Source organism: Panthera leo, chromosome F3, assembly GCF_018350215.1.
Source record: "Panthera leo isolate Ple1 chromosome F3, P.leo_Ple1_pat1.1, whole genome shotgun sequence".
Taxonomy (NCBI): domain Eukaryota; kingdom Metazoa; phylum Chordata; class Mammalia; order Carnivora; family Felidae; genus Panthera; species Panthera leo.
In genome coordinates, this window is record NC_056696.1 from 57881017 (window position 1) to 57887083 (window position 6067).

The 6067-nt window shown below is 46.2% G+C and overlaps 1 protein-coding gene across 2 annotated transcripts in view; it reads left to right on the forward strand.

Moving 5' to 3' along the window:
• Positions 1-635, forward strand: part of MTARC2 (mitochondrial amidoxime reducing component 2) — a 40044-nt gene extending 39409 nt beyond the window's left edge. Inside the window, exons 8-9 of one of the 2 annotated variants that reach the window (XR_006199042.1) lie at positions 37-333; positions 427-635. The gene's annotated coding sequence lies outside the window, so the exon portion shown is untranslated. Of the gene's footprint in view, positions 1-36 lie in introns of both variants that reach the window. The other variant, XM_042925869.1, reaches the window with a different exon arrangement.
• The last annotated feature ends 5432 nt before the right edge of the window (positions 636-6067 follow it).

The following is a 6067-nucleotide window of genomic DNA, read 5'->3' on the forward strand; positions in this document are numbered from 1 at the left end:
AAACCAAATAATCAGAGGTCCTTGTCATTTATTCAGGTTTCCACGTCCCGAAGGCTTTGATGAGGACGTTACCGACAGCCGCCAACACCACCTCGGCACGTCCTGTGCTACCCAGCCCTTGACCGTCTTCACCCTGGAGCCGAATCTCTTTGTAACTTTTTGAAGTTACGCATGCTCCACGTTAATGCAGGAAAAGTATTAGAGGTGATTCAGCAATAAGGAGGTATATAGATTGGACGTAATGAGGACTCTTTAAATAAATAAAATTGTCTATGAAATTACTTCGAATGTTCCTCTAGCGATGACACTTTTCAACCCCTGACGTTACTATTGGTGAGTAAAGAAAGTCTAAAGAATCAGTCAAAAAGCTGCAGATTTCTTTTTCCCACGTGTTTACATCCTCTCCCCTGTCGTTCGTGTTTTTAGGAGAAATGGGAAACAAGATCATTGTTTTCTGACGTGCCTTATACGTGTTCCCACAAATCCTTGGTGTTGGCCTTCACACGGCGGTTGAATCCTGTGATGCAAAAACAAAAAAAAAAAAGAGAAATGAACTATTTTGGTATGACTAAACAAAAATCCTCACTGAAGTAATGTGTGGATGCGTTAACCCACTTACAGTGTTGGGGTTTATTATTAATAAATGTGAATCTCAGTTGTACTTTCCCTTTGGTATTCCTGAGTCTGCTTCCATGGCTTTTTTCATTTTATATTAGAATTTCAGTCACTGTCATGCATTTTTCTTGACCCTTTTCTGAGTAGCGTGGCAGAGAGCTTCCTTGCAAAGGAATGAACGGACTCCACGGACGTTTACCTCCTGGGGTTGGTGGGGGTCGGGGTGCATCGTGAACGACACGATCCACCTGAGGCATGACGGCCAGTGACGGCGAGGAGACTGGCCAGTGGCCAGTGAAGAGCAGCTCTTCCTTGGCTGGGTTCTGGGACTGAAATGAACCTCCATTCCCAGCACCCTGTGAGGAGAAAGGGTTAAGTTAGCTCTGTCCCCGGCTAAGGTCTGGAAATGATGACGTTGAAAAATCATGCCAACTGTAAAGTCGGCCATTGAAATGGAGAAGCAGATTTTTCCTTTTAAAGTTCTGGAGAGGGGCGCCTGGGTGGCTCAGTCGGTGAAGTGACTTTGGCTCAGGTCATGATCTCGTGGTCTGTGAGTTCAAGCCCCGCGTCGGGCTCTGTGCTGACAGCTCAGAGCCTGGAGCCTGCTTTGGATTCTGTGCCTCCCTCTCTCTCTCTGCCCCTCCCCCACTCATGCTCTGTCTCTCTCTCTCTCTCTCTCTCTGTCAAAAATAAGTAAACATTAAAAAAAATTTTTTTTTAAAGTTCGGAAGAGAAAAAATTTCAGAAGAGAGGTGCTTGGTTGGCTCAGTCAGAAGAACGTGTGACTGTTGATCTTGCGGTCGTGAGTTCAGGCCCTACATTGGGTGTGGAGATTATTTAAATGAATAAATAAATACAAATTAAAAAAAAACATGTTTATTTTTGAGAGAGCATGGGCAGGGGAGGGGCGAGAGGGAGGGAGACCCAGAATCCCAAGCAGGCTCCAGGCTCCGAGCTGTCAGCACAGAGCCTGATGCAGAGCTCTAACCCATGAACTGTGAGATCATGACCCGAGCTGAAGTCGGATGTTTAACCAACTGAGCCACCTAGGTGCCCCAATAAATACAAATTTAAAAAATAAATTTCTGAATAGAAATCAGGGAGGGGGATAAACAGAAATACACAAAATTAGTGCCCATGAGCTCTCTCGTCTGTGGAGAACGTGGAGGATAGGGGTGAGTCCTGTGTCATGCCGGGGAGTGTTGCCCTTCACTCTATTCTCATGGCACACTTCACCATCAATCACCATTTCTTCATAGGAAGCTAGATTTACCGAATCCCCTTCTTCTTCCAGCTCGTTCCTAGAAGGAGCAAGGTCATTGATGTACCGTTAACAGTTGAAGCAATTCTGACCTCTGTACTCTGAACACAGTTCCTGGCTTTCACTGGAGTCAGGGAGGGAGAGGGTGACTTGGGATTGGAAGAGAGACTAGGACACATTTAATCTGTTCAGGCCTAAATAACTATGGTGAAGAACAACGTTCAAGGACCGATCTTCCCAGAGCACTAAAGGGCCCCCAGTGTGTATTGTCGGCTGGGAAAAAGGATTCGCTGTGCTTTGGGGATTCTCCCTTTATCGATTTAAGATAATCTCCATTCGTGTGGACAATTCTCTCTCCTTCTCTCTCTCTCTCTTTTTTTTTTTTTTAATGTTTACTTATTTTTGAGAGAGCACTAGCAGGGGAGGGGCAGAGAGGAGATGACAGGATCCAAAGCAGGCTCTGCATTGTCAGCACAGAGCCCGACGCGGGGCTCAAACGCACAAACCGTGAGATGGTGACCTGAGCGGAGGTTGGACGCTTCACTGACTGAGCCACCCAGGCGCTTCTTTCCTCTTCACTTCTCTTTTCTTTTTTTCCCCCTAATCTTTGACGATTCTGGTGGATCTTGAATTGTACCGTCCTACCCTGACAGTGCCTCTCTCCTTGACCAAACTAGTCAGGTTCCTCTGAAGCCCCTTCTCCACTAGGCCTCAACCATGACCCTGGCCAGGACTGCATAGCCCAGTTTAGCAAGAATCCTGCTAAATCAGTTGAGAGAGCACCCTCACCCTTGATCTCTGATCACTTTCGTTATTGGATTGAGTTCCTCATCCACCGTTGCTGTGGAAGACCTCGGCCTGCCTTCAGCAAGAATCCTGCGAACTCGGTTTATCAAGAATCCTCCTACCCTTGATGGTCCCTGTTAAGTAATTTTCCATCCACTGATCCCCACTCTCTGCATGTTGGCCGTAAATCCCCACTTGTCTTTGCTGTGTTCAGAGTTGAGACCTATTGTAATATCTCTATTGCAATCGCCTTATTTTAAAAAAAATTTTTATGTTTATTCATTTTTGAAAGACAGAGACAGAGCACAAGCAGGGGTGGGGTGGAGAGAGAGGGTGACACAGAATCTGAGGCAGGGCCCAGGCTCTGAGCTGTCCGCGCAGAGCCCTACGCAGGGCTCGAGCTCACGAACTGCGAGATCATGACCTGAGCCGAAGTCGGATGCTCAATTGACTGAGCCACCCAGGTGCCCCCTTTTTGTTTTCATGTCTTAATTTTTTTTATGTTTTAATTCTTTATGTTTATTCATTTTTGAAAGAGAGAGAGCACAAACGGGTGGGGCGGAGAGAGGGGGTAATTGCCTTATTTTTTTTTATTGACGTACAACATTGTATGTAAGGTGTGCAGCATAATGATGTGTGTGTGTATTATGAAATGATCACAGTTAAGTCTAGTTAACACCCATTACCTCACACAGTTACAAGTTCTTTTCTGGTGTTGAGAACTTTTAAGATTTAATCTCTCAACAACTTTTACCTCCACAGCACAGCATTGTTAACTATAGTCTATAGACTGTATGTTACGTCCCCAGAAACCCATTTATCTTACGACAGGAAGGTTCGGTCTTTTGACACCCGCACTTACTCTGCCCACCTCCCCACCTCCTGCCTTTGGCAAACCAGTCTTTCCTCAGTATCAGCGCGTTGTTTATGTTTTTGTTTTGTTTTAGGTTCCACATGTACATGAGATCATTTGGTATTTGTCATTCTCTGACTTATTTCACTTAGCGTAATATCCTCAAGGTCTATGCACTTTGTCCTGAATGGCATGATTTCATTTGTTTTTAATAAGGCTGAATAATATTCCACTGTATACACGCACCGCATTTTCTGTATCTGTTCATCTGTCCAGTGGATCTTTATGTTGTTTCCATGTCCTGGCTATTGGAAATAATGCTGCAGTGAACATGTGGGTGCATAAATCTTTTCAAATTCGTGTTTTCACTCTCTTTGGATAAATACCCAGAAGTGGAATTGCTGGAATCTATGGCGGTTCTGTTTTTATTTATTATTATTAGTTAATTCTTTTTTTAAATGTTTATTTTTGAGAGACAGAGTGTGAGAGGGGGAGGGGCAGAGAGAGAGGGAGACACAGAATCCGAAGCAGGCTCCAGGCTCCGAGCTGTCAGCACAGAGCCCGACATAGGGCTCGAACTCACGAACCGTGAGATCGTGACCTGTGCCGAAGTCAGATGCTTAACTGACTGAGCCACCCAGGCGCCCTGGCAGCTCTGTTTTTAAATTTTAAGGATCCTCCAAACTGTTTTCCATAGTGGCTGCACCAATTTGCATTGCCACCAACAGTGTACAAGTCTTCCCTCTTCTCCACAGCCTCCCCAACACTTACCTCTTTTTGATAATAGCCATTCCAACACATGTGAGGTGATACCTCACTGTGGTTCTGATTTCCATTTCCCTGCTGAGTGATGTCAAGTACCTGTACCTGTTTGCGATTGTATGTCTTATGTGGAAAATGTCTATTAAGTTTTCATTTTTTAAAAGATTTCATTTTTTAATTTTTATTAAAAATTTTTTGATGTTTATTTTGAGAGAGAGAGAGAGAGAGAGAGCAGGCGCGCAAGTGGGGGAGGGGCGGAGAGAGAGGGAGACACAGAATCCAAAGCAGGCTACAGGTTACGAGCTGTCAGCACAGAGCCCCACGTGGGGTTCGAACTCATAAACCTAGAGATCATGACCTGAGCCAAAGTCAGTAGTTTGATTGAGCCACCCAGGCGCCCCTTTAAAATTTTATTTTTAGGGGCGCCTGGGTGGCTCAGTCAGTGGAGCGTCGGACTTCGGCTCAGGTCATGATCTCGTGGTCTGAGTTCGAGCCCCGCGTCAGGCTCTGTGCTGACAGCTTGGAGCCTGCAGCCTGCTTTGGATTCTGTGTCTCCCTCGCTGCCCCTCCCCCGCTCATGCTATGTCTCTCTCTCTGTCAAAAATAAATAAACATTTAAAAAAATGTTTTAAAGGTTTTATTTTTAAGTAATCTCTACACCCAATGTGGGGCTTGAACCCGAGATCGAGTTGCATGCTCTACTGAGCCAGCCAAGTGCCCAATGCTGCTCATATTTAAATTGGATTTTTTTTCTTTGGCAATTTAATTGTAGGAGTTTTTCATAATTTTTGGATATTAACCCCTTATCAGCTACATGACTTGTAAATAATTTTTCCCATTCTGTAGGTTGTCTTTTCATTTTGTTGATGGTTTCTTTTGCCAGACACAAGCATTTTAGGTTGACTAGTCCAACTTGTTTATTTTTCTTTTGCTTTTGGTGTCTTGTCACGTATTTTGGTGATTCTTGTGTCTGATGTAAGGTAGAGGTGCAGTTTCATTCTTTTTCAAGTGTCAGGATAATTAAAAAGACTTTTTTTTAATGTTTATTTATGTTTGAGAGAGAGGTAGAGTATGAGTGGGGAGGGGCAGAGAGAGAGAGAGAGAGACAGAGACAGAGAGAATCCAAAGCAGGCTCCAGGCTCTGAGCTGTCAGCACAGAGCCCAACGCGGGCCTCGAACTCAGACTGCGAGATCATGAGCTGAAGTACGACGCTTAACCGACTGAGCCACCCCGGTGCCCCAGGAGCCTAATACTCTTAAACCACCTTGACCCTGATGACTGACCTTGTGGTTTGAAACATGACCTGATTTGAAAGAGACCAGTGACTGTGGTCAGTGCCTGCAGCGCCAGTTGGACATTCCCTTCTGCCCCGAAGCCTCCGGATCTTGTGCCAGTACCAACCTTCCAAACCGTGGCCCCGGGGAAGGCTGCCGGGAGGAGCGCACCGCGCCCTAAGCCCTGCAGAGGGCGCTCTCCTCCGCCCAGTGCAACTCCGACCTGCGGCTCGGAGAGCCCGGGCGCACGGCCAGCTCCCCGCCAGCCCCTGTTCTCGGGCCCTGCGCGCCTGGTCGCATCCGGCCGCCCTGATTCCGGCTCCCGCAAGCGCCCTGGTCCTGCTTGGCAGGCGGGGAGGGTGGTGGAGGTCAGCGGATACTCCGTGCCAGCCCTCCATTATCCCCAAGACAGGGATCTCCCCGCTGCCTGCTTTCTAATTTAGAAATCACGCTTTGTCCTGCAAACTTGGTATCTGACCATTTTACGTTTAATAAAAACCCATAAATACGTAAAT